The 16,097-nt window shown below is 38.3% G+C and overlaps 1 protein-coding gene and 1 non-coding gene across 5 annotated transcripts in view; both read left to right on the forward strand.

Annotated features, from left to right (window-relative positions):
- HTR4 (5-hydroxytryptamine receptor 4) overlaps positions 1-16,097 on the forward strand; it is a 257,415-nt gene that overhangs the window by 66,539 nt on the left and 174,779 nt on the right. The gene's annotated exons all lie outside the window — the stretch shown is intronic.
- Positions 9,256-9,357, forward strand: LOC131193790 (U6atac minor spliceosomal RNA). The gene has a single exon (XR_009154040.1). It is a non-coding gene; the product is annotated as a U6atac minor spliceosomal RNA (small nuclear RNA).

Below are 16,097 nucleotides of genomic sequence, written 5' to 3' on the forward strand. Positions count from 1 at the left end.
TCTTGCTGCACCGGTTGGAGAGTTTGGGAGTGGGAGGCACCGTTTATCGGTGGTTCTCCTCCTATCTCTCTGACCGGTCGGATGGTGTTGACAGGGGGGGCAGAGATTGACCGCGAGGCACCTTACTTGTGGGGTGCCACAGGGGTTGATTCTCTCGCCTCTCCTGTTCAACATCTATATGAAGCCGCTGGGCGAAGTCATCAGTGGCTTTGGGGTGAGATACCAACTGTACGCTGACGACACTCAGCTGTACTTTTCCACACCGGGCCACCCCAACGAAGCTATCGAAGTGCTGTCCCGGTGCTTGGAAGCTGTACGGGTCTGGATGGGGAGAAACAGGCTCAAGCTCAATCCCTCCAAGACGGAGTGGCTGTGGATGCCGGCATCCCGGTACAGCCAGCTGCAACCACAGCTGACTGTTGGGGGCGAGTCATTGGCCCCAATGGAAAGGGTGCGCAACTTGGGTGTTCTCCTGGATGGACGGCTGTCATTTGAAGACCACCTGACGGCCGTCTCCAGGAGAGCTTTTCAACCAGGTTCGCTTGGTTCGCCAGTTGCACCCCTTCCTTGACCAGGATGCCTTATGCACGGTCACTCATGCTCTTGTCACCTCTCGCTTGGATTATTGCAATGCTCTCTACATGGGGCTCCCCTTGAAGTGCACTCAGAGGCTTCAGTTAGTTCAAAATGCAGCTGCGCGGGTGATAGAGGGAGCCGCATGCAGCTTCCATGTAACATCGCTCCTGCGCAGACTGCACTGGCTGCCTGTGGTCTTTTGGGTGCACTTTAAGGTTCTGGTTACTACCTTTAAAGCGCTCCATGGCTTAGGGCCTGGGGACTTACGGGACCGCCTGCTGTTACCTCATGCCTCCCAACGACCCATACGCTCGCACAGAGAGGGACTTCTCAGGGTGCCGTCCACCAAGCAATGTCGGCTGGCGGCCCCCCAGGGGAAGATCCTTCTCTGTGGGGGCTCTTACCCTCTGGAACGAACTCCCCCCTAGTTTGCGTCAATTGCCTGACCTTCGAAACTTCCGCCACGAGCTGAAAACACATTTATTTATTCGAGCGGGACTGGCTTAAACTTTTTAAATTCTTAAATTTTTTGATTTTAAATATTAATTTTAACTGGGGTTGTAATTTATATGAATTTTAAGGGTTTTTAGGTTTAAACATTTTAAATTTTGGCCAATTATATAATAAGTTTTTTAATTCTTTGTTTTAATTGTACACTGTTATTGTTTTATATTGGCTGTACACCGCCCTGAGTCCTTCGGGAGAAGGGCGGTATAAAAATCTAATAAATAAATAAATAAATAAATAAATAAAATATTATTTGGATTTTTAAAATTAAAATACATGATAAAAAAAACATTGTCAGTTTCTTCAAATCAGCAAATTGATTACCACCAGCCAATTTTCCATTGCTTAAAAACAAAATGATCAGGGTAATTTTTTGATCCTTTATTTTACTTTTACAAGACATTACTTTTTTTTATAGCATAACTGTAGATTTTTCACTCCAGCCTTATAACATAATGCAAAGTTTTGTTCACCTTTGCTTTTAAATGTGTGACTGTTTTTGATGACGTGTTCTTTGCTACTGTGGATTGGGAAACTGAAAATTCTGGGAATAAGGATAAAAAGTAGGTAATTTCTATGCAAATGATAAGCAGTGTGAGAAGTGTACATTATTTATTTTAGAGCAATTTTTGCAATTTATGAATAATATTTAAAATATGTTCCATGAATGAACATTATACAGTTTGTGCAGTTTGTACAGTTTGTGCAGTTCGTGCAGTTTGTACAGTTTGTGTTTGTGATAAAAATGATACACCACTTCTGCTTTGGATATGAAAGACTGATGTCATAAAGAAAGCAACTGATAATTTTCCAGTTTATGTTTAAATGAAGAAGTTTTTTAAAGTTACATATTTAGGTTTTAGGAGGTAGGGACAGGAAAGGGAAAACGTTGCCATCCTCTACCTCCCAAGCTATAGGACTTTAGGTTTCAGATGGAAATTCTCCTTATAAAAAAATTCCATTGGGCAAGTTAACTCAGATGTCTCACTTCTAAAGTGGCTGGGCAATTGTTTCTTTATAATAACAAATTTAAATAAACCATTTACTGTTCTTAGTCTACTTCTTTTAGTAAAAATCCCTGACAATTCCTGTTTTTTTGTCCCCAAGGTTCTTCCTTGCCATGAAAAGTATTGGCTTCTCTTTTTATTTTTCCCTTTTAGGAACACTTCTAATTACATCCCCCTCAGAAGCTGAAGTTACACTTCTTAACAAAGGCAAAACACATGGATTTGACCATGTTTTGGCATAGACAGTTGTGTGCCACTGAGTGATAAAGATATGCTGCACAAAAGTCTTCATTGGTCTGACTTGAGAGTGGTATAATTGGAATGTCAATTTTTGTTAGAGCTTTTATTGCAAACAGAGGACTTGTTGGAGACAAATTATCCCTTTCATCTTTGCATGTAATCAATAGACTTCAGATTGCGGGATGGAGGTCATACCATATTCAAAGACATCTAATGCAAAAACTTGGGACCTGCTTCAAGATAAGAGTTGCCTCTAGATGACATGGGCAGCACATAAATCTAATAAATAAATAGATAAAATAAAAAATAAGGGTGAAAAATATACATGCATACATTTCTCTTGATTTTTTGAAACTCAAATTCTCTTATAAGGAGGAAGACTTATTTCTTAATCAGATTGCTTGTTCAGCTCAAAAAATATCACATGCTCACAATAAAAAAGCTTAGACTACTGGAAACCCAAACATGGGCTTTCAATGACACAATTCCTGGCTCCTCAGGTATTGCCAAGGCAAAAAGCAGACCATAATGGCAGTGGTGAAATCTATTTTTTTTTACTACTGGTTCTGTGGGCGTGGCTTGGTGGGCATGGTTTGGCTTGGTGGGCTTGGCAGGGGAAGGATACTGCAAAATCTTCATTCTCTCCCCACTCCTGGGGGAAGGATATTGCAAAATCTCCATTTCCTTCCCACTCCAGGGGAAGGATGTTGCAAAATCTGCATTCCCACCCCACTCTGGGGCCAGCCAAAGGTGGTATTTACCAGTTCTCTGAACTTCTCAAAATTTCCACTACCAGTTCTCCAGAACCTGTCAGAACCTGCTGGATTTTACCCCTGCATAATGGTCCTTAAGAAATTGGAGTTCTTAATATGGTTTCTCTTCCATTGGGATATCTAATGAGAAAAGCATGGATTGTTTTGTTAAACTATGATTCTTTTGACCAATGAAATGTTTGAAGCTGTACTTCAGAGTCACCATTTGTTATGTATTTGAATTCTTGGAGGGAAATTTGGGCAGGAAAACTTTTTGCACGTTGCTAATTGGCTGGTGCCTCAGCCTGAACAGTATATAAGGAGGACTGTTCTCCTGTTTCCTTGCTGGGTTCTCACAATAAAGTTAAGAGCTGTTGTCACCAATGACTTGTCTCCTGCCTCCTCATTTCTCAAACTCAACACCATTTGTGCATGGAAGTTGTCAAGTGACCAAACCAAGAGATTGGCAAATAGTCCCTAGCAATATAAATGTTTAATCATTGTGGTTAAAAAAATAGTACTGAGCTAGTATATCTTTGACAGGCTCTGAAATAAGAACATCGTCATTGTTCATTAAACAGACTCCTGTTTCCCTTATAATGTAATTGTTGGGGGGAGTCATAGGGGGATGTCTTGTTAAGTGTTCAGGAGTAGTTTTCAGTAATTTTTAGTCCTTTGAAGTAGATCAGATCAGCCAAAAGAAATACTAAAGTTCTAGTTAATTATTTTGGCTATGATATACGTTTTGAAAACCTCCCAGTATTTTCCCTTCCCTCAAAAGAAAAACAAGGCAAGTGAATCTTGAATTTTCTTTCTCGTATTTTCCTGTGTTGAGCTTGTGTTTTTCGAATGGAAATGCAATAATATCAGTACACAACCAATTTGTGACTTTGGGCCAGTGTCCCTCAGTTCATCCTACCATGTAGAATGATATTTGTGAAGAAATAAAAAAAGGAGGGGAGAATATGTATACCACTCTGACTGAAGGAAAAATGTCATACGAATCAAATAAATAAATGGATTGCTGAAGGGTGCTAGAACAATCCTGGCTACTTCATACATGACACTTTGCCTTTGCTTTATTTTATTCTGCTTCACCCCAATATAACCTCCATGGCATAAACTATTTTTAATGAGGACGTGTCTCAATTAAATCAGAATAAAGCACACCACTAGCACAAAATGTGATTACTTACCACTCTAAGCAACCCTATTGCTTAAAAAATGATAAAATACTTTTATGGGAAATAATAGCTTATGGTGCAATTTTGGGGGAACCTGAAGCCAAGGTTTTGATGTGAATCTGCCATTTGTTTCACTATATTGAATATTTCAGGAGATTCTGGCAAAGATTCATGTAAGGCCTAGGTTTTTCTGAAAGAGAAAGAAAGATCTAACCGTCAGCTAGTTTGTTTAAAGCAGGAGTTGATATAATTCAAAAGTATATATATATATATATGTATGTATATATTTGTTTTCTGAGGTTTTCGCGGGTGTTTGTATGTGGGTCTTTGGTTATTCGGGTTTTCTCCCGCGTAAAATTGGAAGTGTCTTGGCGACGTTTCGACAAAGTCTCATTCATCTTCAGCTTCGTGCTTCTGGGAGCAATGTGTGATTGGAGCTGTTTCTTCCTTTTTAACTGCTAGTGGGGGTTTGAACTGATTGGGTGGGAGCTTGGCTGTGCTCTGATTGGATGGGGTTTTTTTGTGCTCTGATTGGCTGGGGGTGTGTCCTGTTTGGGTGGGGGCTTGGTTGTGCTCAGATTAGTCTGAGTTGCAGGGGGATTTGAGCTGGTGAGCTGCACTGCTGCTGTTTGGCTTCGTGTTCATGGTCGTGCTACATCTTCATAATGGGTGTCAGTCTGCTGCATGTATGGATTGGAGGGGTTTGAAATGGCTAATGTTGCAGCAGCGGTCTGGCTTCTGGTCTTTGGTCGTGCTTCCTGATCAGTGTGGGTTTGGGTCTGCTTTCTGGGTGGATGTGTGGTGGTGACATCCTGTGTGGACCTCGTGAATGTGGGTCTGGTGTCATTCCTCGTGTTAGGGACTCGTTTGTCAATAAGGGCGGGTTTCCAAATGGCTGGTAGGCGGGAGGTATCATCTCGTTTGTTCATGCTGTGTGGGCGTTTTTCTATCTCGATGGCTTCTCTGATTATTCTGTTGTTAAAGTGTTCAGTTTTGGCGATAGTTCTGGTCTTTTTAAAGTCAATATGTGGCTTTAAGGTGTTGGACCTGGGAAGAAGTTGGTTCCTCTTTTTTGACTGAGTTCTTGTGTTCTTCAATGCGTGCACTTATTCTTCTGTTGGTTTGTCCGATGTGTGTGGTGGGGCAGGCGGTGCATGGGATTTTATATACTCCTTGATTTTCTAACTCAATTTTGTCTTTGGGGTTTCTTAGGATGGTGGATATTTTTTTGGTTTGTGCAGAATGCTGTCTTGATGTTATGTTTGTGGAGGATCTTGCTGATTCTGTCTGTGGTGCCTTTTATATATGGGAGGAGGGCTGTGCCATTTTCTTGTTCTCTGTCTTGGATTTTAGTGGGGGGTTCTTTTTGGATTAGTTTGGTAATCTTATTTCTCTGGAATCCATTGGATGTTAGTACATTTGTGAGAGTGTGTAGTTCGGTTTTTAGGTGTTGTTCGTCAGCTAAGTGTTTTGTTCTAAAGATGAGTGTCATGGCTACGGAGTTGATCTGTGCTGGGTGGTGGTGTGAGAGTGCGTGCAGATAGCAGTTTGTGTGTGTTTTCTTCTGGTAGATGGTGTGTCCTAGGGAGCCATTGGGTTTCTTGTAGACTAGGAAGAAAATGGTAAGTGAACACCTGTCTACCCTAGACGAGTTCAAATCACCAGGACCGGATGGATTACACCCCAAGGTTCTGAAGGAACTGGCAGACGTGATCTCAGAACCACTGAACTATATCTTTCAAAGATCCTGGAGCACAGGGGAGCTGCCAGAGGACTGGAAAAGAGCTGATGTAGTTCCCATCTTCAAAAAAGGGAAAAAAACAGACCCAGGAAACTACAGACCTATCAGCCTGACCTCAATACTGGGGAAGATTCTAGAAAAGATAATCAAGCAACGAATCACCGAACACCTAGAAGCAAACAAAGTAATAACCAAAAGCCAACATGGGTTTGTCAAAAACAGATCATGCCAGACTAATCTTATCGCATTCTTTGACAAAATGACAAAATTAGTAGACCAGAGGAATGCTGTCGATATAATTTACTTGGACTTCAGTAAAGCATTTGATAAAGTAGACCATAACCTACTACTAGATAAAGTAGAAAAATGTGGGTTAGACAGCACCACCACCAGATGGATTCGTAACTGGCTGACCAACCGCACTCAACGTGTAGTCCTCAACGGAACTACATCCACATGGAGGGAAGTATGCAGTGGAGTACCCCAACGCTCTGTTTTAGGCCCAGTACTCTTCAACATCTTCATCAATGACTTGGACGAGGGGATAGATGGGGAACTCATCAAATTTGCAGATGACACCAAGCTGGCAGGAATAGCCAACACTCCAGAAGATAGGCTCAAATTACAGAAAGATCTTGACAAACTTGAACATTGGGCGCTATCTAACAAAATGAAATTCAACAGTGAAAAAAGTAAGATTCTACATTTAGGCAAAAAAACCAAAATGCACCGGTACCTTATATGCGGTACCTTGCTCAATAGTAGTACCTGTGAGAGGGATCTTGGAGTCCTAGTGGATAACCATTTAGATATGAGCCAGCAGTGTGCAGCAGCTGCTAAAAAAGCCAACACAGTTCTGGGCTGCATAAACAGAGGGATAAAATCAAGATCACGTGAAGTGTTAGTGCCACTTTATAATGCCTTGGTAAGGCCAGACTTGGAATATTGCATCCAGTTTTGGTCTCCACGATGTAAAAAAGATGTTGAGACTCTAGAAAGAGTGCAGAGAAGAGCAACAAAGATGATTAAAGGACTGGAGGCTAAAACATATGAAGAACGGTTGCAGGAACTGGGTATGTCTAGTTTAATAAAAAGAAGGACTAGGGGAGACATGATAGCTGTGTTCCAATATCTCAGGGGTTGCCACAAAGAAGAGGGAGTCGGGCTGTTCTCCAAAGCACCTGAGGGTAGAACAAGAAGCAATGGGTGGAAACTGATCAAAGAAAGAAGCAACTTAGAACTAAGGAGAAATTTCCTGACAGTTAGAACAATTAATAAGTGGAACGACTTGCCTGCAGAAGTTGTGAATGTTCCAACACTGGAAATTTTTAAGAAAATGTTGGATAACCATCTGACTGAGATGGTGTAGGGTTCCTGCCTAGGCAGGGGGTTGGACTAGAAGGCCTCCAAGGTCCCTTCCAACTCTGTTGTTATGTTATGTTATGTTATGTTAAGACATCTAGGAAGGGAAGTTGGTTGTTAACTTCTGTTTCCATGGTGAACTGTATTTTGGTGTGTAGGCTATTGAGGTGTGTGAGGAAGTTGTCAAGTTTTTCATGTATATGTATATGTATATATATAGCTCTTGATTGAACATTTTCAGTGACACCTCTGATGCAATTTTCACAAGCAGTGAATTAATTGCCACAAAGTTCATATTTTTCCACTAACCTTCTATAATGCATTATTTAAGGAACATAATTAAGCAACACTCAAATATTTATTGTTTCATTTTCTTTTGTTAAGGGTGAATCTGCTCCATAAGTGTATGAAAACAGAGCTTAGAAACATTCCATTTATTTCTTTAAAAACAGCAAAAACACTATATGATTTTTCTTTAACTCTTACTTCGGTATTTTTTAAAATGGATTGGGAATAAAATTTGTTCTTGAAGAATATCCTGCCCTATAATTGCTTGGGCTGGATCTGACAGTCATAGCCACGAGGGGATGATAAGATTCTGAAATCCTAAATGTGTAGTTGGTCTATTGTTAGCTCCTCTGATAACTTCGTATTACTTAAAAGGTCATGAAAGTTAAACAGTGTATGACTTGTGCCAATAATGAACCGGAATAGCATCACTCTTGTCTAAATAATATAATACAGGAGAAATCTTTGGATGTAGTACAGCCAAAATGATATACCTTTAAAGTCCAGTTAATTCTTTAAATTGGAGAGTTAAGTGTTTGACTTGGAAATTTATAGCAGAAAAATTAAGCCAGTGAAGAAAAGTACTCAATTTTAAAAATCCTGGATAAATTCTGTAAAAGTTAGATAATTGATAGAATTCATGCCTCAAACGGCATTCTATACCTATGCTCTTACGAGTTCTAGGTTAGATTGTTGCAATGTGTTACCTTATGCTTTGAAGACTAAAGCCCTCAAACAATTGAAAACTGAAGTGGCAGGAGGTACCAAAATATAGTAGACCACCTATTTGTGATGTAAAAGTTGCCATAATCACATAATACCAATGTTCTGGGTGATGTATTAATTGTTAGTAGATAAATTGAAGATACTGATTATCACCTACAAAGTGATCTATGTTGGCATATATATTCAGAATCACCACCTTCTAATAGAGCTGATCTGCCTAGAAACTGGAATATTGAGTCCCTCTCTCCATGTGACATTTGGGATATAGGACCAGGAAGCAATGTTTTTCTGTTTATGTTCTAGCTATCCCTGGATAATCGGATGGTAGTTTTCAGGAAAGTAGTAAAAACAAAGCTGTTCTGCAGAACTTTAATTTATAATCTTAATGTTTAGTTATAATGTGAGTCTGGACACTAGAGCTACTTATTTATTATGCAATCATTTTATTTTATCATATGGTTTTATGGCTTGTGTATATGTTGCAAAACGCTGGAAGTCCATGAATATTATAAATAAATCAGTAAATAGCAATAGCAATAGCACTTAGAATTATACACCACTTCACAGTGCTTTACAGCCCTCTAAAAGCAGTTAAAGGGTCAGCATATTGCCCCCAACAATCTAGGTCTTCATTTTACCAATCTCGGAAGTATGGAAGGCTGAGTCAACCTTGAGCCAGTTAAAATCGAACTCCAGACTATGGGCAGAGTTAGCCTACAATACTGTACTCTAACCACTGCACCACCAAAATAAATGCTGGCTATAATCCCATCTAACTGTACAATAACATTATGTACTTTTGCAGATAAGAATAACCAAGTGATGGGTTCTCTCTTCGTTGAGAGAAAGAAGTCTAAGAAAAATAACCCATTCTGTTGTTTGCAAGTTGTGTCTGTTGGCATTCCCATAGAGAGGGAAGGAAGATAAAGAGCAAGAAAATGGAATTATCTATAAACTAGTATCCATATCTTTATCTCAGCAGTGGTTATTTTTTACCATGTTTTATTATTAGCTGGTTTACATCAATATCCTTATTTTTTTCTGAATACTGTTTAAAGTGCAAGTCATTGCACTAAGCAATTGACAGAAGGCTATGCAGGCTAAGTTTGGTTGTTTAGGATTGGGGTTGAAAACTACCAGGAAATCCCTGGACTTGATTAGGAGATGGTAGGCTTGATTGGGAAGCCAAAAAACTAAACAGAAGAAAGCTTTGGGGGAACCGCCATTTTATGACTAAGAAAGCTACATGTGTGTACCAATGAGATCACCTGAAATTGAACTCAGTTGTTCAGCTTTACCTTTACCAAATCCAAATCTTAAAATGGTTCAGGGCTACGTTACTTAAAGAATAACTGTGAGCATGTAATTCCTGCAGTGAAATCCTTCACCATGACTCACCATGATCTGAATGCATTTGTTACATACATATAGGAGAGGTTTTTTATTGGTGATAATATTCAGAAAATAGAACTCTATCAGGATATGTATAACAAAATCTTATTCAGATAGGCCATCTATTTATGTTGATCAACAAAGTCCTTTTTAATGTTTTAAATATGATTTTCCCTCTGCTTCTTATGGGTGGCAACTGGAGCCCATAAATTTTAATATGTATATTGGCCATATCAAATGTGAAGAAGTATTAATACACTATTAATGAAAAGCTTGCACATTTGAAATTGGAAATAAAATAGTATTTAATCTATTTTTTAAAACAATTTTCTGTGGCCTACTAATAATCTGTGGGCAAATATTATAGTATAGTAAATCTATATATATAAAAGTGAAAATCATTCACACTGTAATCATGAAATCTCCAGAATCTTCAAGCCTACAAACTTGAAATTTGCCATGTATGTTCCTCTTGGCTTCTAGGTGCTCACTTAGAAAGGATTTTTTGAAATGACTATCAGAGCATTAGTATTTCCTATATTACGATTAACACACTCTGATGCTAAGGAGTTCTACTCCCCCTCCCCACCTGAAAATAAATTGTTCCAAATGCAAAATACAAGCAGAGAAGAGAAGTGGAGTTTCTCTTTCAGTTTTACTTTCACAGCAGCAACCAGGAGATAGGATAGGGGAGGTTTCTGTGGGGCAAGGCTGAGGGAGAGAAGGGGGGAGGAGAGGCCAATCTTAACTACTCATTAATTTTCAAGTTGTAAGTGCAGATTTATCAAGCCCAATCACATAGTTTCGTAATGAAGCATGGGTATCCAGCTAGTACTAAAAATATAAACTAAATTAGTACAATAAAATCATAATTTTAATGCATTATTAAAATAAAATCAGCAATTGCAAAACATTAAGAACCACCAATAAATACCTATAGCTAAATCTATGGAAACTGGAAAATCTCTTCAACTTGTGCCCTAAGGAATATAATATATGCATCAGGCATATATACATCAGGCAAACCTGTTGTTTGCAGACTTCCTGAGACAGATTTACTTGATCTTAGAGACTGTAGGTATGGAAGGAAGCAATTTTTTATGTGACCAGTGCCTAACTGTTCCAGGACTTCTCCTTTAGTTCAGAAATGGATTGATAGCTAGTACAGAAAGGGAACAATTGATATACAGGTAGTCCTCGACTTACGATTACAATTTAACCTGAAATTTCTGTTGCTAAGTGAAACATTTGTTAAATCAATTTTGTCCCATTTTATGACCTTTTGTTGCCACAGTTGTTCAATGAATGATTCTAGTTGTTAAGTTAGTAACATGATTGTTAAGTGAATTTGGCTTCCCCATTGACTTTGCAATGGGGAAGGTTGCAAAAAGTGATTTATACGAGACCATGAACTGCAACCGTCATAAATATGAGACAGTTGCCAAGGGTCTGGATTTTGATCAGGTGACCATGGGGATACTGCAAGGTTTTTATGTATGAAAAATAATCACAAGTCACTTTTTTTCAGTGACATTTATTTTAATAGACTTATGACTGGCAAATTAATTTATGCTAAAGAGGGCTCTGCGTGGAGCTGCCAGAATCCTTCCTGCCCTTTTCACGTAACCCCTCCTCATAAAGGACATACAGAAAACATTTTTCTTTCTCCTAATTTTTGAGCTTATTCTTCCTTTTAGCTTTTTTTCCTTTCTATCATTAAGGTATGTTCCATTGTGTACTTTTGAGGCTATGCTGTGCAACATAACAATTTTAATTAGGATAGGGTCATCCTAATTGGATATCAAAATATATAACAAGAGAGGAAAAAGGTGTGTGCGTGCATTTGTGAGGGAAGAAGAACAAGATGTTGCAGGGTACCTGATATCTTTGATTTGAGTGCAGATGGTGTGTGGGGGAGGCATCCTTCATCTGCAGAAAGCTATAGGTGGAATATCACTATAAGGGTAAGATTTATTTGATAATAGCAATTATATGATAAGTGAACAGAGTAGAAGGAATTTTTATTAGAAGACAGTTCTTTGAGGATATAAAGATTAGGCACTTTATGGTATTGTGGAGGAAATTCTTTAAGAGCCTAGATATGACAAGTACAGCAACAATTATTAAAACTGCAAAGAAAACCACACAGATGACATCTTTCCCAGCAGGACAGAAATTAATAGGAGACATATTGGGAAGTGAGAAAGCAGGATCCTCAATGAATTTAAAAAGTATGCAGTCGACATTGAACATGATTCAGGAGGTGATTTTCAAAACACAAGAGTCAATCAGGAAGACCCATGAGGAATTGAAGAATGACAAGGGAGAAGTAAAAGAAGATATAGGGAAATTAGACAATAGAATGGGAGAAATACAAGAGACAATTGGTAAAAACGAGCAGAGAATAAAATCGGTGGAGGTAAGAACAGAGCAAACAGAAGAAATTGGAAGATACAGAAAAAAGACTGTGGGCAGCAAACAGAAAACTCAAAGAGGCACTAACACACCTTGAATTAGATAAATCTGTGTTCTATCTAAGATTCCAAAACATAACAGAAAATAAAGAAGAAGACCTTATGAATCTTATGATGGAATTGTTGGCTGATAATTTGCGGATGAACAAATCTGAAATGCAGAATGGCATTGATGAGTTATACAGAGTGCACATTAACTATGCACGGCAACACAAGTTACCTCAAGAAGTGCATGTACGTTTTACAAAAAAAACGATCAGAGATGAAATTTACAGGAGGACACAGGATGCATTGTTGACCTATAAAGGGAAAGAAGTGCTGACTCTTAAGCAAGTACCTAGAAGTTTGAGAGAGCAGAAGCGAAATTATCATTTCCTCTCCTCACAACTTGTCAAATACAAGATTATGTTCTGGTGGCTAAATTAGAGTCGATACGCTTGACTCTTAAGCAAGTACCTAGAAGTTTGAGAGAGCAGAAGCGAAATTATCATTTCCTCTCCTCACAACTTGTCAAATACAAGATTATGTTCTGGTGGCTAAATTAGAGTCGATACGCTTGATAAAGCCCAAGAATTTTATGATCAATGTATAGTGACAGATGAGAAATGGGAGAGTGGAGCTCTTGCATAGAGAGAGAGAGAGAGAGAGAGAGAGAGAGAGAGAGAGAGAGAGAGAGAGAGAGAGAGAGGGAGCAGTATATATAAAAGATTGGCTACAACCAAGACAAATTTACAAAGATGATGACGGGAGAATTTTATTAATTGAAATAATAATAAGACAAAAACAGATTTTATTGGCAGCTATCTACGCAACAAATGCTAACCAGGGGGAATTTTATTATAATCTACATAGGAAAATAGTAGAATTAGAACCAGAAAATATTTGCTTATTAGGAGATTTCAATATGGTCGTAGATCCCCCCCCAAAAAAGGACTATATATCGGGGGGCAGGGGAGCATAAGAAGAAGAGGAAAACACTACTGACTACCTTTTTTGATATGATGCAAGAGTTGAATCTAAAGGAAGTTTGGAGAGAATTAAATCTACAAAGAAGACAGTACACCTTTTTCTCTAACCCATATGATTCATGGTTCAGGATAGACCTGGCATTTGGAAGTAAGTATTGGAACTAAGAACCTGGTATTTGGAACTAAGCAAAAATATAGAGGAGGTAGAGAAAATACCAAATACATGGGCAGATCATAACCCACTGATATTGAAATGGAAAGGAAGAGTAAAAAGGAGAGGGAGGTGGACCATGAATCAAAGGGTGTTAAAAGAGAAAAAAATATTTTTATTTTGTTGAGGTTGATTTGGGATCCAGTTGTTTTATAACTAGAAATGAATTTATTAATGCTGTATTTATTATGTTAAAAAAATAGGGTTTATGCAGTAGAAAAAATCGTGGCAGGCTATTTCTTAATTTCTCTGAATAGAAACATTTTAATTTAGCTACTTTCAGTTTCTATACCTAAATTTATACTTCATGTTTTTTTAATATATACATGATGCTTTAATATATACCAATAAGTTACTTCAGTCAAACTAATTAAAGTGTTTCTTATACTAGCTGTGCCTGACTGCGCTTGCAGATGGATTATAAGCTTTCTAACGGATAGGAAGCAGCAGGTGAAGTTAGGTTAAAATCACATTGAATACCCATTGAATTAGCACAGGAGCCCCTGTGGATGTGTGCTGTCTCTATTACTCTTTTCTCTATATTCCAATGATTGCACCTCAAAGGATCTCTCTGTAAAAGTACTGAAGTTTGCAGATGATACAACAGTCATTGGTCACATTCGTGACAATGATGTGTCTGTATATAGACGAGAGGTAGATCAACTGGCCCTGTGGTGCAGCTGGAACAAAGTGGAGCTGAACACTCTTAAAACTATAGAAATGATAGTAGATTTTAGAAGAAGCTCTCCTATTTTGCCACCTGTTACAATATTAGGCAACACAGTATCAATAGTAGAGACCTTCAAGTTTTAGGTTCTATTATCCCCAAGGACTTGAAATGGACACCTAACATTATAGAAGAATTATTGAGTCTGTCATTTGTACCTCAATAACTGTCTGGTTTGGCACAGCAACAAAACAGGACAAGTAAAGATTCAATGGATAGATAAAACTGCAGAAAAAACAACTGCGACCAGCCTGCCTTCTATTGAGGATCTGTACACTGCACAAACCAGAAAGAGGGCTGAGAAAATATTTACAGACCCCTAACATCCTGGACATAAACTGTTTCAATTTCTCCTCTCTGGATGCCCCTATAGGGCATTGTATGCCAAAACAATAAGACACAAAGACAGTTTTTTCCCTTGTGCCATCACTTTGCTGAACACCTAATTCCCACAACGTCCTAGGCCTAAAGATATTTGGCCTAGATATGTAGTAGGACTACATTGATATTATCCTTCCCATCTTCTAATCTTTCTCATCTTCTCACCTTTCCTACTAGCTTCTCCTATTGGTATCTATGATTTATCATTTCTAACTATCTGATGAAGTTTGTACCTGTTGTATTATGATTAATGAAAGTATCTATGATATATGACCTATCACTTTATACGTACACTGAGAGCTTATGCACCGGAGACAAATTCCTTATCCAATCATGGCCAATAAAGAATTCTATTCTGTTCTGTTCTGTTCTGTTCTGTTCTGTTCTATATATTGTAGGAGCTGTAACTATGCTAAGACATATGGATCTCACTATGCCTTTTTTGTCCTCCTGACTCTCAGATCTGTTGAGCTACACTTGCTGTAATTCTTTGTGTTGCAGGTTTGGGCAGGATACTTCTGAAACTCAGGGAACTCTATTCACTAAAAAATTATTATTACAAGCCCCTATATTAAACAAAATATAGGCTTGTAAGATAAACAATATCAGCAGGCACACTAAATGGTGCATTAATTCAAGTTCTATGGAGTTTAATGTTCTAATGCACACTAAATGGTGCATTAATTCAGTTCTATGGAGTTTACCTCCACATCCCAGGAAATACTTGTGTATGTTAGATGGCAAGTAAAGGTGAGCATTTGAAGATGTGTTTGCAAATTTGCTTAGAGCAATAAAAGGCCAACAATCTGTTTGAAAGGACAATATTTCCAAATGATATTTTCCATCTTTTCAAATCAGAGATATATTTTTCCTCCAGGTCTTGATATAAGAGCTTGTTTGAATTAATGTATTGCTATTTATATTCAGCCTGTTGTTCCCTTCCCTCCTGCTGCCTTCAACCTTTTCTTAAAAGCAGGAAGAAAATTTGGAATGCACCAAATATCTATTCAGTGTAGCATCTTGCTTCCATAATCATCAGTCAATGCTTTAAGGCAACCAGGAAACTAATTTAAAGCAATAATCATTTCCCAGTGTTGCTACCCAGCAACCAGTATGATGCATTTGAACTGAAATGTTATATTAACTGTAGGACAATGAATCAATTGCCATTCTATCAATTCAATCAAAATCTCCCTGCCTTCCTCTCTCCCTCCCTCCCCCCCCTCTCTCTCTCTCTGTGTGTGTGAGTGTGTGTGTGTGTGTGTCTTTCTCTCTGCCATCAGAGCTACTGAAGTTCTTGTCTCTTCCTGGACCCCATTCCTGCTATAGAATAAAAAGGAGAATATGACTCGTAGGAATAGTAAACCTGGTTTTTTTTCACAGAGATCCACATTATTGTGGGATGTATAAATATGCTTTTTACTAAAGTGAAGTTGTCCAGGATTTATCTGAAAGCTTTAAGAATTTCATAGCACTAATTTTCTGGAATGTCTTTCCTGATTCCAACATGGATCCTAAATATCCTGAAACTGAGAAATAGCAACAATATTTAGGCTTATAT

The sequence above is a fragment of the Ahaetulla prasina genome, chromosome 2 (genome assembly GCF_028640845.1).
Source record: "Ahaetulla prasina isolate Xishuangbanna chromosome 2, ASM2864084v1, whole genome shotgun sequence".
NCBI classification, from domain to species: Eukaryota; Metazoa; Chordata; class Lepidosauria; order Squamata; family Colubridae; genus Ahaetulla; species Ahaetulla prasina.